This window comes from Gekko japonicus, unplaced genomic scaffold (assembly GCF_001447785.1).
Source record: "Gekko japonicus isolate JY-2015 unplaced genomic scaffold, Gekko_japonicus_V1.1 scaffold5997, whole genome shotgun sequence".
Classification (NCBI taxonomy): Eukaryota; Metazoa; Chordata; class Lepidosauria; order Squamata; family Gekkonidae; genus Gekko; species Gekko japonicus.
Genome location: NW_015170451.1, coordinates 27,152 through 37,956, shown reverse-complemented (window position 1 = coordinate 37,956; position 10,805 = coordinate 27,152). Strand labels below are relative to the sequence as shown.

General features: G+C 49.5%; 1 long non-coding RNA gene across 1 annotated transcript in view; it reads right to left on the bottom strand.

Annotated features, from left to right (window-relative positions):
• Window positions 1–2,191: 2,191 nt before the first annotated feature.
• The window catches only part of LOC107116414, a 10,176-nt gene continuing 1,562 nt past the window's right edge, over window positions 2,192–10,805 (bottom strand). The window contains exons 2-3 of the long non-coding RNA XR_001482705.1: window positions 9,687–9,804; window positions 2,192–2,291 (exon numbers count right to left, since the gene is read on the bottom strand). This is a non-coding gene — a long non-coding RNA (uncharacterized LOC107116414). The remainder of the gene's footprint in view (window positions 2,292–9,686; window positions 9,805–10,805) is intronic.

Here is a 10,805-nt window from a genome sequence, read left to right as displayed (position 1 = left end):
AAATAAATCCTACTCTCGTGGCTAGTAGCCAAAAAGAGTTCTCTCTTCCGTACACCTCTCCAGGAATTACACCTGATCTCCAGACGACCGAGATCAGTTCTCCCTGGAGGACATGGCTGCTCTGGAGGATGAACTCTATGGTCTTATACCCCGCTGAGCTCCCTCTCTCCCTCAAACCCCGCCCTCCCCCAGGCTCCGCCGTTGCCAAATCTCCAGGAATTCCCCAAGCCAGAGCTGGCAACCATACAGTCAACCACAATCTTGTTGCAATGAGTTCCACAAGTCATCTAGCCACTCTGTCAACGCAGTGATTAACATAAGAACATAAGAGACGCCAATGTTGGATCAGGCCAAAGGCCCATCCAGTCCAACACTCTGTGTCACACAGTGGCCAGAAATACCGGGTGCCATCAGGAGGTCCAGCAGTGGGGCCAGGACACTAGAAGCCCCCCCACTGTTGCCCCCAACCCCCAAGCACCAAGAATACAGAGCATCCCTTGCCCCGGACCGAGAGTTCCTATCTGTACCTTGTGGCTAAAAGCCACTGATGGATCTCTGCTCCATATGTGTATCTAATTCCCTCTTATAAGAACATAAGAGAAACCAGTGTTGCATCAGGCCAGTGGCCCATCCAGTCCAACACTCTGTGTCACACAGTGGCCAAAAACACCAGGGGCCCTCAGGAGGTCCACCAGTGGGGCCGGGACACCAGAAGCACTCCCACTGTTGCCCCCCCCCCAAGCACCAAGAGTACAGAGCATCACTGCCCCAGACGTAAGAACATAAGAAAATCCCATGTTGGATCAGGCCAATGGCCCATCCAGTCCAACACTCTGTGTCACACAGTGGCCAGAAATACTGGGTGCCATCAGGAGGTCCACCAGTGGGGCCAGGACATTAGAAGCCCTTCTACTGTTGCCCCCCCCCCAATGCCAAGAATACGGAGCATCCCTTGCCCCAGAGTCCCTTACTTTTGCCTTTCCCGGATCTGTTGCCAATCCATTTCATAGACGCATTCCAGTATTATGGGAAAGATAAGAGAGGTCTTTTGGGGCACTTTCACACGTGCTGAATAACATGCTTTCAATGCACTTTGCAGCTGGATTTTACTGAGTGAAATGGCAAAATTCACTTGCAATCGGCCGCTGAAGTGGACTGAAACTGCATTTAGCATGTGTGAAAGAGCCCACGTAATGATTTCATGTTTTGGGATGTGTGTTTCTTTAAATGTTTAGTTTGACTGCAGTACTGCAAGAAGAGTGATAGAGGGAGACAAGTGTGATGTGACTGGCTGATGACTGAGAGTGTGGGAGGAGGGCTGTCTATGAGGAGATCCTATGTGTGTGAAGTTGGGAGAGAGAACACAGTCTGTGTGACTATGGGAGTTTTTGAGTCTATTCTGTGTGAATAAGACAAACAGTTTAGTCTGTGTGAATGAGTTTTGAGTCTATTCTGCGTGAATAAGACAAAGAGTTCAGCCTGTGTGGCTATATATAGATGAGAGAGAGAGAGAGAGAGAGAGAGAGAGAGAGAGATTAGACTGTCTACACCTGTCAGAGTGGAGTTTGGAGTCTAAGAGACTCCGCTTTGCCAGTTATATTTACAAGTTCCTTTCATCAGCAACAGTTCAAAATAACCAGAAACCTATTTTGTTCTTTATTAAATAAATACCTTTTTATTTAAGCTTATCGCAGCAATCAGAATAGTCCTTCCTCAGGGCCACATAGTCCTCTGAAATGCCCAGACCCTGGGTCATTCTACCAGCAGAGAGAGAGAGATTTGGAATTTTTAATTCCTGGTGGCAGCAGAAATCTACCAAGTTTAGGTACACAGACAGTGTTTTAAAGGTAAAACCGTCTCCCCAATAAGCAGGACACCACAGCCCACTTCTCTGGCCACTTTCCCCACCCCGTGTAGATTTGTGTTGATTGTTGTTACACCAACCTGCCTTTCCTCTAATCTAGAAAGCCCCAGACACTTCGGCCATGCCTCGCAGGGTATGCACTTTGATCCCATAATTATTGTGATTGGCCCTTTCTGCATCCCCCCCTCCCCCAAGCTCTTCCATATCCCTTTTTGAGACGCAGGCCTCGAACTGCCCCGGGGACTCAGCCACGGGTAAGATTTCCCAGACTTCAATCTGCGGAGGTGAACGAGGAAGGGGTGGGTGAGGAGGGCAGGGACTTACGGGTCGGCATCTCTGCTTCTGGCCTGGGTGATGGCTTGCCACCATTCCTGTCCGATCTGGTTGCCACACTGTCCGACCTGAAGCCAAACGGCAGACATGGGTCCTAGGAAAGAAAGCATAAAGGAGTAAACAAAAACGTTAAGATCTAGGCCTGAGACACACTGTTAAAGGTAAAGGTTCCCTTGCTCGAAAGTTCGTCGAGTCCGACTCTAGGGTTCCGGTGCTCATCTCCATTTCAAAGCCGAAGAGCCAGCGCTGTCCGAAGACATTTCCGTAGTCATGTGGCCGGCATGACTAAACCCCAAGGCGCACAGAACGCTGTTCCCTTCCCACCGAAGTGGTACCTATTTATCTACTTGCAATTTCTTGCTTCCGAACTGCTAGGTTGGCAGGAGCTGGAACTAGAGATGGGAGCTCACTCCATCATGCGGCACCCGGGTCTCGAACTGCTGAACTACTGACCTTCCACAGCCTGCAGTTCAGTGTCTTAACCAGCTATGGGGTGGGAGGGGAAACGTGCAAATCTGCCCTCACAGAGGAGGGAGAGCCTGTACCTGAATAAAACGTGGTCTTAAAGGTGCCACTGGACTGCTTTGGATTGCTAGCTCACAGAGGAGAGAGAGCTTGTACCTGAAGGCGAGCTGGGGGGGGGGAGCGGCTCTGCAACTTACCTGGCTGCTTCTTTCTCCTCGTGGCCCAATTGAGGGCTGCTGGGAGCAGGGGGTGGGGCTTGTTGCATGTACCCGCCCCCGGGCTCCTTACTGCCGGAGCTCCGCTCCTCTGCACTCCCACAGGAAATGACCCCTGGTCCAGGGCTAACCCTGTGTCAAACTCACTGTGCATTTTACAGCTCCCTCGCCATAGCAACCTAGGAGAGGGTGCGGGAGAGTGTGAAACTAGAATACTTTTGCTCTGCTAGATTGCTTTGAAGTGTAATGCCTTCTTATCACTTCTGAGAATCCAAGCGTCCTTGGGTCTGTCTCAGCTTTTTGTAGCTCGGTTTCATTTTACATACGGGGGTATGTAAAATGAAACAGCCCCGCTGCCAGAGCAACACGTAGCGTCATGTCCTGGCGACGGCGGGGCAGGGATTCTGCAAAGACATGCGATCCCCCGCCGTGATTTGACGAGATTTGGGAACCCTACTCACTACTGACCTCTAAGGAAGGCCTATGTAGGCCGAAACGCGTCAGGTCAGATTTATCAGCCCTTGAATTTTTTAAAATACTTTCCATTTATTTAATCGCTTTCCCCAGTGGGCTCAAAGCGATGTACAGTTACTCAAATGGGTACCTGTCCGTAGGAGGACAGGGGGGTACCCCTCCCTCGAAATTGGGCTCCAGCCGAGCGAGGAATCGAGAAGCGGCGGCAACATGGCGTCGGTCAGCACGGAGGAAATTAAGAGAGGCAGCAACATCCCAAGGAGGCGATTGGCTCGGCAGCTGATGACGTGGCCAGCAGGAGGACGGCCGGAGCCGCAAGGATGTTGTGACGCCCACCGCGGCTGCGCACCAGGGCCGTAACCAACAGCCCCCGAGAGGAGTCGCCAGAGAGCCAAAAGAACAGCGGAGGCCGCGGAAGACGTACCGGAGAAAAACTGGAAGGAGTCGCCCACTCGCCGGATAAACTGACACTGTCTAACCATCTCATCCTTTGCCGTCCCCGTCTTCTTTGACCTTCAATCTTTCCCAGCATCAGGGTCTTCTCCAGTGAGTGCTCCCTTCTCATTTGGTGGCCAAAGTATTTGAGCTTCAGTTTCATTATCTGGCCTTCCAGGGAACAGTCAGGGTTGATTTCTTTGAGGATTGACTGATTTGTTCTTCTTGCAGTCCAAGGGACTCTCAAGAGTCTTCTCCAGCACCATAGTTCAAAAGAATCTATTCTTCGGCGCTCGGCCTTCCTTATAGTCCAGCTCTCGCAGCCATACATGACTACTGGGAATACCATTGCTTGGACCATGCGTATTTTTGTTGGCAGGGTGATGTCTCTACTTTTTATCATGCTGTTTAGGTTCGCCATCGCTTTCCTCCCAAGGAGCAGGCGTCTTTTAATTTCATGGCTGCAGTCACAGTCTGCGGTGATCTGGGATCCCAGGAACGTGAAGTCTGTCACTACTTCCACGACTTCCCCTTCTATTTGCCAAGGAGTGATGGGGCCGGATGCCATGATCTTAGTTTTTTTGATGTTGAGCTTCAAGCCCACTTTTGCGCTCTCCTCTTTTACTCTGAGCAAGAGGCTCTTTAGGTCCTCTTCACTTTCTGCCATTAGAGTGGTATCGTCTGCATATCTGAGGTTGTTGATCTTTTCCCCAGCAATCTTAATTCCCGCTTGTGATTCATCCAGGCCAGCATTTCGCATGATGTACTCTGCATATATATTAAATAAGCAAGGCGACAATATACATCCTTGTCGTACTCCTTTTCCTATGCTGAACCAATCAGTTGTTCCATATCCGGCTCTGACTGTTGCTTCTTGGCCCTTATACAGGTTTCTCAAGAGACATGTGAGGTGGTCTGGTACTCCCATCTCTTTAAGGACCTGCCATAGTTTGTTGTGATCCACACAATCAAAGGCTTTAGCATAGTCAGTGAAGCAGAAGTAGATGTTTTTCTGGTACTCTCTTGCTTTCTCCATAATTCAGCGAATGTTGGCAATTTGATCTCTAGTTCCTCTACCTCTTCGAAACCCAGCTTATACTTCTGGCAGTTCTCTATCTACGTACTGCTGAAGCCTAGATCTTGAGCATGACCTTGCTAGCATGTGAAAGGAGTGCAATTGTGCGATAGTTTACACATTCCTTGGCATTGCCCTTCTTTGAGATTGGAATGTATACTGACCTTTTCCAATCCTGTGGCCACTGTTGCATTTTCCAAATTTGCTGGCAAATGGAGTGCGGCACTTTAACAGCAGCATCTTTTACGATACCGCTGCGATACTGCTAGCTTTGTTGTTAGTAATGCTTTCTAAGGCCCATTTGACTTCGCACTCCAGGATCTCTGGCTCGAGGTCTCAGTGACTACACCACTGTGGGGCATGTCTAATTCCCCCTCTTAGTCAGAATCCTGTACACAGGACTTTTATTATTCATCATTAATAAGGTTACAAAATTCAGATGAGATCATCTGTGTAAGAATGACTCAACAGAGTCACACACCTTGGAATAAATATTTTCGGCACTGAGTATCGCGGGCCCCAAAGTGAGATGCGCTGAGTGGGAAACGAAGCTGCTGGACTGATCTTTATCTCTTTAATTATCTTGATGCGTCAGCAGAGCTTGAAGGTAGTCATGTTAGCCCAAAGAGAAAAGCCATGGAATACTTTTTATTAAGACACCTCCACCCCCCAAAATAATACATTTGGGTGCCTGCCACTTCCTGCTCCTTCTCAGTACCTGCTGCTGTTCGTTCTCCCCTACCTGATAACGCGGGACATTGATTTTACCCAGCGATAGACGAGAGAGGAGGAGGACAAAGAGTCGCAGCAGTGGTTCCACAGCACTGGTTCTCGTGCGAACACAAGAGCCATCAGGTCGCAACTGGCTGAATGGCGACCCCACCAAGGGGCTCTCAAGGCAAGCGAGATGCAGAGATGGTTTGCCGGTGCCTTCTGCTGCAGAGTCTTCCTTGGTGGCCTGCCTTCCAAGACAGCCCCCCTTTATAGCTCTCCAGGGACTCAGGCAGAGGTCTTCCCCATCACCTCCTGCCTGGCCCTTTTAACTGGAGATGCTGAGGATTGAACCTGCGACCTTCTGCATGCCAAGCAGAGGCTCTGCCACGGAGCTACAGCTCCTGATTACAGCTCTCCAGGGTCTCAGGTGGAGGTCTTTCCCATCACCTCCTACCTGGTCCTTTTCACTGGAGATGCCGAGGATTGAACCACCTGGGACCTTCTGCATGCCAAGCAGGTGCTCTGCCACTGAGCCACAGCCCTTCTTTACAGCTCTCCAGGGTCTCAGGCGGAGGTCTTTCCCATCATCTCCTGCCTGGTCCTTTTTAACTGGAGATGCTTCTGGGGATTGAACCTGGGACCTCCTGCGTGCCGACCAGATGCTCTACCACTGAGCCACAGCCCCTCTTTATAGCTCTCCAGGGTCTCAGGCAGAGGTCTTTCCCATCACCTACTCCCTGGCCCTTTTAACTGGAGATGCCAGGGATTGAACCTGGGACCTTCTGCATGCCAAGCAGATGCTCTGCCACTGAGCCACAGCCCCTCTTTATAGCTCTCCACGGTCTCAGGCGGAGGTCTTCGCCATCACCTACTCCCTGGCCCTTTTAACTGGAGATGCTGAGGATTGAACCTAGGACCTTCTGCATGCCAAGCAGAGGCTCTGCCACTGAGCTACAGCTCCTGATTACAGCTCTCCAGGGTCTCAGGTGTAGGTCTTTCACATCACCTCCTGCCTGGACCTTTTAACTGGAGATCCTTTTAACTAGCCATCCAAAACAGTCCAGTGGAGCCTGAGCGGTGGGTGTCGCCTTCTGACACACTTCCGGTGACGTCAGGGGGTGTGGCACATGCAAATAAGTTATGCTAAGGAGTTCTGCTAATGAGCTCCTGCACCTCTTTGTCTACGAAATGACCCCTGGCCCTGGTTAGAATTTGGATGGGAGACCACCAAGGAAGTCCAGGGTCGCTATGCAGAGGCAGGCCATGGGAAACCACCTCAGTTCATCTCTTGCCTTGAAAACACCATGAGTCAGCTGAGATTTGACAGCACTTTGCATACAGCTGTGTTAGTCTGTTGTGGGAAAACTAAACGGGCATCTCACGGCACCTCAAAGATGCCCGCGTTTTGGTTCTGGCAAAATCTTTTGGGGAACTCATTTTGCTACTCACGTGGCAGGCTCACAAGGGAGGTGTCTGGATAGGAAGTTATGAATTGGGGGGGGGAATCTGTTAAAGAGCAGAGTCGAAGGGCCTCAAAATGCAGGAAGTTCAGGGGAAGATACACTTTGTACAGTCAGAGCGTAATCGAGAAAAGTACAGAGTCCATTCACGACAGCAGTGACAGGCGATAACCCACGTTCTCTAGTTTTGCTAAGATAGCGAACACCTTTCAAGCAGTGTTCCCTCTAAGCTGAGTTAGTGTGAGCTAGCTCACAACTTTTTAGCCTCCAACTCACAGATTTTTTGCCTTAGCTCAGAAGGGATGGCTTCAGAGCAAACTAATTTATGCAGCAGCCAAATCACTTGCTCACAATTTTAATGCCAGTAGCTCACAAGGTAGAATTTTTGCTCACAAGACTCCACAGCTTAGAGGGACCATTGCTCAGGGGCACTGCTTATTCCCCAGCTCTGAGCAGCACGGCACGGCACAATTTTAATGCCAGTAGCTCACAAAGTAGAATTTTTGCTCACAATACTCCACAGCTTAGAGGGAACACTGCTTTCAAGAACAAGTTTGCTAGCTTTTCTCAGCCAATACAGGTGCTAACTGGCTTGGCAAAACTAGGGATGTTGTGTTATCGCCCATTACTGCTATTGTGAATGTACTCCCCCCCAAATATATCTGAAATTAACATAACTGTATCTCACCTAATGCTACCTGCATTTCATGGCCGGTGTCCCTCTGTTTAAATTATCTTTTTTTCTCTCTGTAGCAAAATGTCTGCCTTGAGAGGACAGGACACCCAACATGCATCGGACAAAGCGGGCTTTAGATGTTGGCATTGCTCTCTCTGAGCTGTGGAGTCTTCCGATTCCGTCGGCAGCCTGTGGCAAACCATTTGCTAGTACATTTGTTGAGATACTTGTTAACTGCGCAGCTTCGGCAGCACGCCACGGGTTGGCCATGGGTGCACAACGCTTGCCAGATGTTGCGGTGTGACCGCGCCCTGAAAATCCGCCCAGGATTCGTGGCTATCCCGCATGTGAACGGGGCCATTGTTAATTGGGTTTGCCTGTGTCCTTTATAAAGTTCATATCTGCGGTACCTGGCGTTACAGAGAGCCAGTTTGGTGTAGTGGTTAAGTGGGTGGACTCTAACCTGGGAGAACTGGGTTTGATTCCCCACTCCTCCACTTGCACCTGGCTGGATGACCTTGGGCAAGCCATAGTTCTGTCAGAGCTGTCCTTGAAAAAGAGCAGTTTCCGTCAGAGCTCTCTCAGCCCCGCCTACCTCACAGGGTGTCTGTTCTGGGGAGGGGAAGGGAAAGGAGTTTGTAAGCTGCTCTGAGACTTCTTCGGGTAGTGAAGGGCGGGGTATAAATCCAATCTCTTCTTCTTCTACATTTTACGGCACGTGGCCCAGCCTGACAAAGTGATATTTATATTCGATCCGGCCCTCATAACAAACGACTTTGACACCTCTACGCCTACAGAGCTGCCCGCCCTTACTGGGCCTGTGCAGAGATCGATATATCCAAGATATAACAGGTCTCAATCTACCGGAAACACCTGAAGCATTATTACTTCATAAAACACTTGAATCTATTTTACAATCTTCAAACAAACAGATAGTCCTGACTCTACGTGCCTTAGCAAAGATGGAAATCGCGGCTAAGTGGAAGGATAGTAGGGATCCCTCTATCTCAGCTTGGCAAAATAGGATATGGGACTGCTTTATAATTGCTAAATTGACTGATAAAATCTTACGAGAAACACATACCACCTATAAATCACGACTGTTTCATACTTGGGCACCAATCCTAGACTACCTGAAGTCGCAAGCAGTGATTCCTGCTACGGCCGATAATTTGGACTTGATAAATCTCTGATTAGCCTCAAAAAAAAAAAAAAAAGGAGGACAGCTTGCCTCCTGCATCTCTTTGCAGACACGCTGAGACGAGGCAAGACCACATATCAGCAGAGGGGTCCCTTTTTGGCACAGGCAGAGTCAGAGAGTGGCCATATCATTAGCAATATCTGTTTTTACCTCTTTTGTTTTTCTGTTTTGACCACCAGGGGACTTAGGTGGTGAAGCCAGGAGACTTTGGGGGTGGCGCCTAGCAATTATGTGACATCACTTTGTGATGTCATGTCCTGTGATGTCACGTCCAGGTCAACAGTCAGGTGATGTCACTTCCTCAGCCCCAACCCTTCCGATGATGTCACATCCTGCACGGAAACCCCACCCTGTGATGTCTCTTTGAGGCCACTCCCTCAAACCCACCTCTTCCTCCAAAGTCCACTTGCGGCTCTCGAGCACCTGACATTTAGTCTGTGGGGCTCTTACATGAGGCAAGTCTGGCCACCCCTGGTGTAGCGGTTCGTCTTTCTTTCACACCACCATGATGTGACAGGAAGTCACATGGTCAGTAGGTCCCAGGTTTGAAGATTTATTGCATTTCTGGCTTTTCTTCCCTTTGAGTTGGGTGCCAGCTGGTCTGGAGAGGTTGAAGACCATCACATTGGGGCGCAAAAATACTTAGAGATGGAGAAAACCACGTTAAAGCCCACGTTGGCCACAGACTATGCACACAGCCTCAGTTCCCCATCTGTAAGCCAGTTTTAATAGATGAACACGTATATTAATATATGCACAATAAAATCTACTCACACAAGACTATGGTGAGGATGAACACAGGTCTGCTATACTCCTGGGTGGATTTACTTGATAGTAGATGGCAGTGGATTCTGCAGGGCTTTCTTTGCAGCAAGTACACCATCAGATTGGGCTGTAAGAACAACAGAACCATAAAACACTCCAGCTGCTTTTACTCCGTAATTAGTTCTATTGACTTCAGCTGTGCTTAAAACTGACTTCCGAATGTGGCTACAGAAAGCGATGAAACAGAATCACGACAAGGGAAAGTAGCCAATCTCCACCTAACTAACGCTGAAAACTAAGATCAGACTTGTGCTGGCTATTCTTAGAAAGAGAAGTCAGCACAGACTTGAACTTATAGAATCATGCATTGTTCAGAGTTGGAAGGGACCTTACAGGTCATCTAGTCCAACCCCCTGCGCTCTGCAGGAGCACAGCCGAAAGACAGCCCTACAATATACTTCTTACCTATATGATCCAAGTAAATAAGATTTAAGATTAATTTTTTTTAAATGTGGTTTCAGAGGGTAGCTGGGTTGGCCTGCTACAGAACAGCCCAATTCAAGAGTTGTCTGAGGAAGGAAGCTTGGACTCCCAGAAGCTTATAGCCTCCAAAATCTCACTGGTCTTTAAGGTGCTTCTGGACACAACTTCAACTACAAAAAGAAGAAGCTTGCTGTTCCTGTAGAGGAGGAAATAAACAGGGACCCCAGCAATCGACATTCTGAGTGACAGGAAACTAAGCTGTAATAACACACACACACACATTTGTGTTTTCATGGAGAAGAACATCAGAAGAGCCCTGCTGGATTAGAGAAGTGGTCCACGTAGCCCAGCCTCCTGCCTCACACAGTGGCCAGCCGGTTCCTCTGGAGGGCCAGCAACAGGGCAGAGAGGCCGAGGCCTTCCCCTGAGAAGAACCTCAGAAGAGCCCTGCTGGGTCAGACCAGTGAGGGTCCATCCAGTCCAGCATCCCATCTCACACAGTGACCAACCAGTTCCTCAAAAGGGCCAGCAACAGGGCAGAGAGGCCGAGGCCTTCCCCTGAGAAGAACGTCAGAAGAGCCCTGCTGGATCAGACCAGGGAGGGTCCATCTAGTCCAGCCTCCCGTCTCACACAGGGGCCAGCCA